Source organism: Leucoraja erinacea, chromosome 2 (genome assembly GCF_028641065.1).
Source record: "Leucoraja erinacea ecotype New England chromosome 2, Leri_hhj_1, whole genome shotgun sequence".
In the NCBI taxonomy this organism is placed as follows: domain Eukaryota; kingdom Metazoa; phylum Chordata; class Chondrichthyes; order Rajiformes; family Rajidae; genus Leucoraja; species Leucoraja erinaceus.
In genome coordinates, this window is record NC_073378.1 from 76,559,726 (window position 1) to 76,571,923 (window position 12,198).

Here is a 12,198-nt window from a genome sequence, read left to right on the forward strand (position 1 = left end):
TGGATTCCGGAGGTCACAGAGAAGTCGAAGAGGAGCAAGTGCCAATGGTAGTTACGTCACATTCAGAAAGCAACACATGAAAACCAAGGGATCTCTGGTAATGAAGCCTATCTTTGCACAGGACAGAACCCACACGCGTCAACACTGGACAAAATGAGGAACATACCTGGGAGGAACAGGAGCATTAGAACCCTACTACAGATTGTCGCTGGGAAAACCAAGGCATCGCAACTTACCAGAAGTAGCTGGAGCTAACGATGATTGAGAACCAAGGTATTTGCATTGTCATTGGATTCACCAGAAGGGCAAAGCCAGAGGAAAGATGTCAAATACCCTGACCAGCTCGGGGAGGACTCTGCTAGCAAGGCAGAATCTCCAGGAATTATGCATCTTTTTGACTGAAGATGGACCCATCACCAATATAACACTGAACACAAGAAAATACCAGTGATGACGAGGAGGAAAAGACCCATCCAGGACCAAACAGGAGAGCATGAGCATCAAAACTGAAGCTGCTTGTTGGTGGGAAACACAAGCGAAGATGTTAAAGAGATCAAGGTGTGCCCTCCAAGAGAGGATTTGGCAGCTGGAGACGGGCACGCGGTGGGTGTCGGACGTTGGACGAAGACGGGCCCGCGGTGGGTACCGGAGGTCGGACGAAGACGGGCCCGCGGTGGGTACTGGAGGTCGGAGAGAAGATGAAGAGGAGCAAGTGCCATTGGTTGTTATGACAAATGACAGAATGATGTCAAACAGCCTGACCAACTCAGAGAGGATTCTGCTGGCAAGATAGAATCTCTGTAAATTACGTATCTTTTTACCAAAGAACAGAGTCCTCACCAATTCAACCGGTCAAAAGAAAGCGCATGCTAAGCAATAACAAATAAAGAAATTGTTATATTGGCAACTATCATTGTTCTGAAGAAGGTTTCAGCCCGAAATGTTGCCTATTTCCTTAATTTTGAAGCATGCATGTAGTTCAGACCAGTATTTGATCTTTTGGATCATGCCATCATTTATTAGTAATAGTATTGTGACAATGTAAGGCGCTGGAATAGGCATTTGAACCTTCTTCAATAAGTGGCAGAAGCTGGTTGATGCATCCCTGTGGCCGAACTCTGGTTTGGAGCTACGGAGCCCTCAAGAGTGGACCTGGCAACGATTGACTTTGGCCTGGTGGTTTGCAAGGAGGTTGGGTCAGCAGTCGGCAAGAAGGTTGAGCCGGCAGTCGAAGTGGAGTAAGGGGTTGGAGGTGTGTGCCGGAGGTCGGACGCTTCGCCGAGAACAAAGGAGTATCTGGCGTAGGGGGACTGCCAAGAGGGAAAACCAAAGAAGACGTGCCGTGGAGAACGAAGGAGGACCCCGCGTGGGAGAACCGCCGAGAACTAAGGGGGACTGTCGACATCTGGTATCTCCAGACCTCAGCCAACTGCTGCCTCAACCAAGGGCGGAACGGTGGTGCAGCGTAGAGTTGCTGCCTTACAGCACCAGAGACCCGGGTTTGATCCTGACTACGGGTGCTCTCAATGGAATTTGTTCGTTCTCCCCGTGACCTGTGTCGGTTTTCTCAGATCTTTAGCTAAGTCCCACACTCAAGGTGTACAGGTTTGTAGGTTAATTGGGTAGGATAACAATGATAAATTGCTCCTACTGTGCGTGATAGTGATAGTGTTAATGTGCGGGTATCGCTGTACGGTATAGACTCGGTGAGCCGAAGGGCCTGTTTTTGCACTGTATCTCTAAACTAAACTAATTCACTGATTTTCTTGTGCCCTTGCCTCTGTCTCTGTCTCCGATTTCACCAACGGATACGGAGGACCTCCACTCCCAGTAACCTTCCTCCTCAACCATCCTTCTATGCTGTCTTGGGCAAGCACAAGCCACCTGTCGTCTATGTAAGTGTTAACATTTACATTCAATTAAAAAAATGTTTAATTTAGATGCCTTTACTGTTGATTTTGTTTTTAAACTTTTTTCTTTATTAAAGATTGATGGAACCACGCTCTAAGATCTTGGCTATCATGGACTTTCTGTGGACCAACGAGCATAACCTGGTCAATCTGCACACTGCCAGTTGCCGTCTTGCCCGAGGAGATCCAGAGCATCTGCAGTTCCCTCGCTCATTCCAACAAAGCCTCTGGTAAGAGCAACCAAAAGGAGTAATTTATTCCTCACTGACAGTCTTTTAAAAATCACCAGAAAAAAATGTATTCCTCAAGCCTGCCATTTACATTTATTTTGTCTGGATATCCTATTTCTTTATTTGTAGTGCTTCGTAACAAAAGATGCAAGGTTCGGGCTGGTGGTTGAGATTCAGGCTGGGTGTCGGCATCATACAACTGAACACAACATGGTTTGTGCGAAACAATTGTACACAAGCTGACATTTTCTTGAAGATCTCAATTACATAAATGCAAGTTGCAGGCATCAAAGCTCTTTATTTTTCAGCTGGCCCCAATCATTAAATGTCAAGAAACTGTACACAGTGATTTAGAGCCACGGAAATCTGCAGATGCTGGAATCTTGATCAAAAAAACAAAATGTGTTGCTCAATGGGTCAGCCAACATTGTGGGTTGTGACCCATCTTCAGTCTGTTAGTCTAGCACTAGCAGGGGATATTAGAGGTAAATTTGAACAGAAAATGGCAAATGTTGGAAATTAAAAAAAACAAAATGTTGGAAAATTCAGTCCATCAGGAAACATAGCTGAAGAGAGAAACATCATAATGAATGTTGATTAAAGAACAATCCGTAATCTTTTAAGATGTCTTTCATGAAATCTGTTGCTTCAGTAGATTTGTGCTCAATGAACGCATCTTTATGAACCGAACTGTGTTTTTTAACTGGCTGCATCTGATATTTTATTTGAGTAAGACCAGACCAGAAATTCCTTCATTTTGTACATCTTTTTGTTACTAGATGGTATCCTTCCATAGCAATAATCTTTAACGTTTATAATTGTGCACCAGCTAACAATACTTTCTAAAGTCATGCAGCACAGAAATAGGCCCTTTGGCCCAACTTAACCCTGTCAACCAAGATGACCCATCTAAACTAGTCTCATTACTTGCGTTTGGTTCATATCCCTCTAAATCTTTTCTATCCATGTATTTTTGAACTATTGGCATTGCCCATCAAATACTTTCCCTGGCAGCTCGTTCTTTATACCATCCACTCTCTAGGTGGAAAAACATGCCCCTCAGTTCCCTATTACTTTTTCCCCTCTCACCTACAACCTATGGTTTAAAAGATATGTGGACAGGTACATGCATTGGAAAGGTTTGGAGGGATATGGGCTAAATGCAAGCAAATTGGACTAATTTAGATGGGGCATCTTGGTCATATTTTTTTCGAAGCTTATCAAGAGAATTTTTTATGTTATGCTGACAATGTTTGTTTAGGGTCTGAGGTCAAATATGACTGGTCACGTGTGTGACCTCACACGGAAACATTTTTTTCATCACTCGGTTTTATCTTACAAACACTGAATTTTAAAAGGCTAGAATGTTCATATCTTTAGCAGACGTGCATTATAGTTCTGTAGGTAGGAAAATAGCAATGAATAAGAATAATTTCCAACCAACATCATTGAGACTATTGGACTTTTTCTCAGAAATGATTATGCTACAATGTTGAGAAATTGTATGCTGCACTATGCATGTTTCTCCTCTCTTACACTAATTTTTTTATGTATTACTTTGTGATGCCATCTGATCACATGTGTGACATTTTTGGTTCACTTTCCAAAGAATGTCCCATAAACTATTCTATCTTTTACAGCTGGGTTCGATCCAGAGTATGAGGCACTGCCCTAACCATTAGAGATGGATGCCATGTTGAAATCAACCAAGTTTTCAGAAATAAATGGATGGATCCTGCTTATTGCTCCCTCCAGCAAGATGGTGGTGGTATGCTTCATCTGCCAGATCACCACAACAGCAGTCTGCAGTACCATCGGGCAGCTCAATATGATGATGGTAGCCGGAATCACCAGTACAATGATCCAGACTTCCAATTTGTACATTGACATAATTGAAACCGTCTTATTGGGTTAAAGCACAGAATGGATTTAGATGAAGGAAATAATATGAGCCACTGAATTCCATCATCACCAAAAAAGCATACCATTGTTTCTACTTCCTCAGAAGACAAGGATATTTGACATTAATTTAAAGACTCTTACCAACTTCTGCAGCTGAACTGTAAAAAACGTACTGCCGGGTTGTATCACAGCTTGGTTTGGGAACAGCTTTGTCCAAGACCACAAGAAATTGCAGAGTTGTGGATCACTCCAGCACACAGACCAGACTTCCCACCATTGACTACATCTACACTTCACTCCCTTGGGAAAATACCCAACATAATCAAAGACCTTTTCCACATTTGTCATTTCCCCTTTTCCCTGTTTCCACCACAAAGTGGATATAAAAGCTTGAAAGACTCAGGAACAGCTTCTTCCCGTTATTTGAATTCTGAATGGTTCTTCCAGAAGCTAGGATACATTACCTAATTTCCAACCAACATCATTGAGACTATTGGACTTTTTCTCAGAAATGATTATGCTACAATGTTGAGAAATTGTATGCTGCACTATGCATGTTTCTCCTCTCTCTACCTATTGTGCTTGTGTATGGCTTGATTGTATTTATGTACAGTATTACCTGATTTAATTGCATAGCATGCAAACAAAATATTTTCACTGTATCTCAGTGCACACAACAATAAAGCAATTTAAACTTGTTTTGTGTGCCACAGTAGATTACTTCACATTGCCATATTATATTCCTTCTGTTATGTTCTGGCACACGCACTCAGCTTGTTTCTATCCCTTTAAAACCTCTTTACATCCTTCTCACTGCTCAAACATTTCCCAAGTTTTGTATCATCAGTGAAATTGGAAATGTGATATTTGGCTTCCTCATCCAACTAGTTGAAGAAGACTGAATAATCAGGGTTCCTGTGTTACTCACCTATCTATTCCCAATCCTTGGTTTCTGCCTGTCAGCCAATTCTCAATAGCCAGCAGTATACTACACTAATCACATACATTCTGAAGTTCTAAATGTACCACTGCCTTTGTCCATTTAGCCAACCATGTCCTCAAATATCTTCAAAAAAATTAACCATGCACTTTTCTGGATTAAACTCCATTAACTATTGCTCAGACCATTTGCCCAACTGATTTAGATCCTCCTCTAATTTTTGATAACAATCTTCACTGTCTATGACATATTAGAGTCATCTGTAAACTCTCAGTCCCAAAAGGCCACTCCATTACAACTTGCCTTCATTTATTGCCTGCTTAATTAATCCATTTTGATCACTTTAGCAAGTCGACTGCTGCCTTGAAATTCCTTGGGAAAGCAGTCAACATTTGTACAGTTTCATTCCATAACTTGTAATCCAATTCAATTTGCGATTCATTGTCTAGTTCATCAGGCACCACCTCCACCTCCCAAAATATTTGAGGAGATTGGGCCATTGTTTTGTGATAAATGGGGAATATTTAGAAATGCTATCAACATCTTTGAAACTGCACATTATTAGTCTGAGGTTATGACTGTCGTAAGGAATAGGAGTAGAATGAGGCTGTTCAGCCCATCAAGTATACTCCGACATTCAATCATGGCTGATCTATCTCCCTCCTAACCCCATTTTGCCTTCTCCCCATAACCTCTGACACCTATACTAATCAAGAATCTATCTTATCTGCCTTAAAAATATCCACTCACAGCCTCCATAGCCTTCTGGGGCAAAGAATTCCACAGATTCACCACCGTCTGACTAAAGAAAGTTCTCATCTTCCTAAAAAATGTACATTAGTTTTTAGTTTAGTTTAGAGATACAGCGTGGAAACAGGCCCTTCGGCCCTCCGGGTCTGTGCCGACCAGCGATCCCCGCACATTAACACTAGGGACAATTTTTATGTTTACCAAGCCAATTATCTTACAAACCTGTACGTCTTTGGAGTGTGGGAGGAAACTGAAGATCTCAGAGAAAACCCAGATGGTAGAATGGTGGATTAAAAAAAATCCAGCTTTACCTTATTCAGGGCTGCATTCTATTCTCCAGTGTTGGCCCAGCTGTTTTCTTTCTCACACTCTGCTCCTCTTCAGAGAGGTGCCCTGCCTATGAGCAACTTTAGAGCAGAGATGTAAGTGGATGTGGGCTGCCTGGGCATGGTTTTACTGACAGCTTATCCTCCCATGCATTTTACTTATTTCAGAAGAAACCATTTGCATCAGACGCAACCTTTGAATCTCTGGAATTCTCTCCCGCAGAAGGTAGTTGAGGCCAGTTCATTGACTATATTAAAGAGGGAGTTAGATGTGGCCCTTGTGGCTAAAGGGATCAGGGGGTATGGAGAGAAGGCAGGTACAGGATACTGAGTTGGATGATCAGCCATGATCATATTGAATGGCGGTGCAGGCTCGAAGGGCCGAATGGCCTACTCCTGCACCTATTTTCTATGTTTACAACCATCATGTGTGGGAAGGAACTGCAGATGCCAGTTTAAACTGAAGATCGACACAAAAAGCTCGAGTAACTCAGCGGGTCAGACATCACTGGAGAAAAGGAATTACTGACGTTTCTAACGTTTCAGATCGAGACCCTACTTCAGACAGCCATCAGTTAGAGCATTGAGCACAGACTTTATTGTGTAGGAAAGAACTGCAGATGTTGGTTTAAATATCTAGGGAAATGTTCTGCCAGAGCCAGTACAAACACAATAGGCCGAATGGCCTCTTTCTCTCCAGCTACATTTCTTTGAATCTATATGTGTCCTTCATTTCCCTTTTAATCACCTCTTTCCCCTCCCCCTCCCACAGGGTGGCATGGTGGCACAGTGGTACAGTTGTTGCCTTGCAGTGCCGAAGTCCTGGGTTAGATCCCGACTCTGGGTGTTGTCTGCACGGAGTTTGTGACTGTGTGGATTTTCTCTGAGATCTTCGTTTTTGGGATGTGGAAGTAAACTGGAGGAGGCCTACACGGTCACACGGAGAACGTGCAAACTCCACATAGACAGCACACAAGGTCAGGATCGAACCTGGATCTTGTGCGCTGGTGAGATAGCACCTCTACCAGCCGAGCCACTGTGCCTCCCAATGATCTTAGCAACCCAGTAACCTGACCCAACTCTACCCAGCCTCAACTCCACGTAAATCATTTTATTGGATTAGTCGAACACATTCCTAATTACCCTCCCACCTGCTACGGTATGGAAGAGCCACATCAATGATCCAAGTCTTCAATTGCCCTTGAAGTTTCTGCCTTTGTGATAAGCTGCTGATTATGAAAAGTGCCCCCATTGTTCCCGCTGCTTCTATCCTGCCCTGTGTATTATGATCAAGTGATTAGTTACTTCTAATGGGAGAGGATGTATATGCAATAGTACTATTAGCTCTGCTTCCATGGCTACTCATAGGTATTTCTGATGTAAACACTTCACCTTGTTCAGTTAGCACAATTATAATCGCATTGATTTTCTTGATTGAATGGAATCAAGTAAATGGAATGGGAATGGATGTGGGAGGAGAGGTAAGTCTAAATATAACAATATAAACAGAAGTAACATTTAGCTTCTCAAACTTTGTGCAAAACCATGTCTATGTCTTAGGTTCACCTTTCATCCAACGGCTGACATTTCCCCCCCACCCAAAAAATAAACTATATGCAGAAGAAAAAATATATACAAAACCAAAGACTGCAAAAACTCATGATCAGTGCCTATACATTGGATGGTGTCATAGAAACAAAGAAATAGGTGCAGGAGTAGGCCATTCAGCCCTTCGAGTCAGCACCACCATTCAATACGATCATGGCTGATCATCCTAAATCAGTTCCCCATTGCTGCATTCTCCCCATCTCCCTTGATTCTGTACTTTGATTCTCTTCATTCATACTTTGTAGTGTTCACACCTATCGTTAAACAAAATACCCTTGTGGCCGTGAGGGGATATCCCTGCCCTTGTTGAAGGGGGGTTTCCACTAGACTCTGCCCCTCAATGTTCAGCAGCGGAAGGATCTTAGACGGTGCTTCTCGAGTGTCAACCATCATTCTTTTCCCCAAAATAAGCATTATTCAGAATAATAAAGATATATACACAACACAAGAACAGTGCAAAAACTCTTCTGATATTCTCAGTGTTTATACATTTATTAGTGTTGTATAGGAGTGTTCACAAATTATCCTTATTCCACGCACCCTTGCCACTCATGTGGCTCCCTTCCCTTGTTTGAGGGGTGTCTCCACCAGGTGCTGCCTGCCATCTTATTTAAAGAAGAAAAACACAAAATGCTGGAGTAACTCAGTGGACAGGCTCTCGAGAGAAGGAATGGGTGACGTTTTGGATCAAGACCCTTCTTCAGAGCTGCCATTTTATTTAACTTGTCCCACTTATTCCTTAAAGTTTGACTGTTGCTGCTGCAGCCCCTTCCCCTGGGGTGTGTTCATAAGTGATAAGAGCAGAATTTGGCCATTCGGTCCATCATGCCTCGCGGGTTGACGGTCGATGAGAGCACGGAGGGCCGCCATGAGGGGAGGGAAGAACAATGGACAATGGGAGGGAGGGAGAACAAAGGACAATGGGGACCCGGTGCAGGGGGAATCGCTGTGGTGGAGAGGAACAAAAGGAGGAGCCGGCGTACTTTGTAACTGCCAGCTTCACAGGTGGCGGCTATTTGTATAAATTGGGTATTCAAACAAAAGAATTTCACTGCCTTGTCACATGTGACAATAAAATGTTCCATTCCGTTCCAAGTCTACTCTGCCATTCAATTATGGCTGATCTATCTTTCCCATTTAACCACATTCTCCTGCCTTCTTCTCATAACCCCTTACACCCTGACACCAGTTATGCCACAGGGGGTGGAAACCAAGACCCCTCGATGACACCATGGCCTTTTACACTGTTTCGAAATGTTTATGATGAACACAGCCATGAATGTTTAAACAGCTGCAAACAAGTTGAAAATAAATGGACGGCCCAATGGCCCAATTGGTAGGATTGCTGCCAGTGCCTGGAATTCAGGTTCAATCCAGACTAAGGGTGCTGTCTGTACCGAGTTTGTACGTTCTCCCTGTGATCACATGAGTTTTATCCGGGTGCTCCAGTTTCCTCCCACATCCCAAACACGTGTAGGTTAATTCGCTTCTGTAAACTTTCCGTAGTGTGTAGGATAGAAATAGTGTACGGGTAGTACGAACTAGTGTGTGGTACACATATTGGGGTAGACATTACACTTTTATATTATCTGACAAAATGGGTGATCCAATAGGTAAGTTGTTTCGCCACACTTTTTGAAGCAGGAAGGTTGTGAAAAGGACTAGTGACTTGTTGCTGTGTCTATCAGGTGCGACTCAGGAGGGAGTGCCCTTGTTTGTGGGTTAAAAGACAACAGGTTTTCATCCGACTCCAGAAACTTGAGGTTGTACCGCACTGTCAGAGGAGCTGTTTCCTCATAAACAAGTTATAGAAAATTATAGTATACTAGACCAAGTGCAGACCCGTTGGGTCTGTTTTCCCAACGGCGTTTGCGGGGGGGGGGGGGGGGGGGGGGGTGCTGGCATCACACTCACATTAACCTCCTCCCAAACACACAGGTGGGGGGAGGGGGGTGAGAAGACGGGAGAGGAGGAGGAGGAGAATGGGACAGATTTTGGAGGGAATGGAGTGCGGGGTGGGGAGGGGTGAGAGAGGGGGGATGGGGGGGGAGGGGAGAGTGGGGTGGGGGGGGGGGGAGGAGGGGGGGGGGGGGGATGAGGGGGAGGAGCAGGAAGGGGGCGGGTGGAGAGGGAAGGGGGGGGGGGAGAGAGGGGAAAGAGTCATATAGCCAATGAACTGGCCTCAACTAACTTCTGTGCCAGAGAATTCCAGAGATTCTTCACTCTCTGTGTGAAAAATGTTTTTCTCATCTCTAATAAATGATGGACAACCGCTTAAATGGGGCGAAAGGGGGTTAGGGGCCAGAAGTTTGGATATTAACACAAGGTCCTGTCTGACCTTGTGTGTAGGCATAACGGATCACGTGGCATGAATATCAGCAGACATTATCCCCCATTACTGGGGCCAACATTTATCTTACAATCCATACCACCAAATTTGATAGCTATTATCATATTGCTGTGAGCTTTCTGTGCACAAGGTACGTGTTTCTGAACAAACAGATGCAGAGGAATTTAACACTTCTGATAAGGTGAAACAGAATTACAAGCCCCTTTTCTGTGTTCATGATGTATACTTATAAAGTCCATGTATATGTGTTAGGAGTTATGGGAAGTGGGGAGAAGGCAGGAGAATGGGGTTAAGGGGGAAAGATATATCAGCCATGATTGAATGGTGGAGTAAACTTGATGGGCCGAATAGCCTAATTCTGCTCCTATCACATGGTGTGGCTGACAGACCAAAGGCAATGTATCCAAGTGTGCTGACAACAGGAAACTAAGTGAAAGAGGAGGTACAGAGGCTTCAAAAGGATACAGACAAGTTGAGTGAGTGGGTAGTACAGATGAGACATCAGTAGGAAAAAATATATAAGTGCTGTGTATTGTTTAATGGAAGCAGACACTGGTGTTTAAAGAGATCATAAGACATAGGAGCAGAATTAGGCCATTCGGGCCATTGAGTCTGCTCTATCAATGATTTGGCTGTCCTAGGTGACTGCTCACTGAAAACTAACATGCAGGTGAGGCAGGCAGCTAGGAAGCCTAGTTAAATGTTAGCCTTTATTGTGAGAGTTGTATTATAAGAGTAAAGTTATTTTACTCCAACTATCTAAGGCTGTGGTGAAATCTCACCCTAGTTATTTCTTCTTCACCCCGTTCCCGAAGGGCAGAAGATACAGAAACTTGAAGGCTTGTACCACCAGACTCAGAAACAGCTTCTTCCCCTTTGTTATCAGACTTCTCAATGGTCCTAGCATAAGCTAGGGTTGAGTCCAAATTTTTCAATCCAGTTCATCAAAAGGCATTGGACTTTATCCATACAACTTATACAGCTACAATGCTGAGAAACTATATTCTGCACTTTCTTTCTTGTCATTCAAACTTTTGTACTACTGTTTGGGTTGGTTGTATTCATGTATAGTATTATCTGATTTGATTGGACAGCACACAAATGAAAGTTTATTGCTGTTCCTCGTTACACTCAATAATAATAACAATAATAGCAACAAAAAAAAACCTAAATGTTGATATTTTCATCTAGAAAAATAATGGATGTTATTGGGAAAGTGCAATGAAGATTCACCAGACCGGATCCTGACATGGCGGGTTTATAGTAAGAGAGGAGATGGAGTGAGCTAATCTTCTAACTTTCAGTATTTAGAAGGAGAAGTGACCTCATTGAAACATACAACATTTTTTAAGGGTTATTAGGATGAATATGGGGAAATGATTTTCCTGAGAAGTTTAGAAATAGGGGTGACTGTCTCAGAATGAGGGGTAGGCCATTTAAGACTGAAATAAGGACAACTTTTAAGCAATGTTTATCTCACAGCATTTTCTGAGGAGTTGTGAATAGGGGTGGCACAGTGATGCAGCAGTAGAGTTGCTGCCTTACAGTGCTGGAGACCGGGTTTGATCTACGGGTGCTGTCTGTGTGGAGTTTGTATACATTCTCCCTGTGACCATGCGGGTTTTCTTCAGGTTACCCACATTCCAAAGAGATGCAGGTTTGTAGGTTAATTGGCCTCTGTAAATTGTCACTAGTGTATAGAATAGAACTAGTGTGCAGATGATTGTGTTTGGCATAGAATTACTGGGCCAAAGGGCCTGTTTCCACACTGTATCTCTGAACTAAACTAAACTAAGCTAAGGTGAACGTTATGTGATCATGCTGATGCATGGAAAATAACCGATGACGCAGCTGAAAATGCGTGGGCCAATGCAATTGTATCAAAAATGTTTAAACATGCAGAGAATGAAATAAAAAAATGTCTCAACACTGGAAAATAAAGGAAACCTATATGTGTCCCATGAATCTCTCCTTGGTATCAACACAGAAAATGCTGGAAGAACTCAGCTGGTCAGGCCGCTATTGTGGAAAGAGAAGCAGTTAATATTTTAGGTGTGGGTCTCTTCCAGAATGGTCAATAAGTTGGGGTTCTGCCCAAGCATCTCAGACCTGAAATGTTGACTCTGCCAGACCTGCCAGTGTTGCCAGCACCATAGATAGACTCAAAATGCTGGAGTAACTC

The 12,198-nt window shown here is 43.2% G+C and overlaps 1 long non-coding RNA gene across 1 annotated transcript; it reads left to right on the forward strand.

Moving 5' to 3' along the window:
* The first annotated feature begins 773 nt into the window (after positions 1–773).
* LOC129706347 (uncharacterized) lies at positions 774–5,760 on the forward strand. The gene is made up of 3 exons (XR_008725039.1): positions 774–1,895; positions 1,988–2,140; positions 3,781–5,760. It is a non-coding gene; the product is annotated as an uncharacterized LOC129706347 (long non-coding RNA).
* Positions 5,761–12,198: the final 6,438 nt, after the last annotated feature.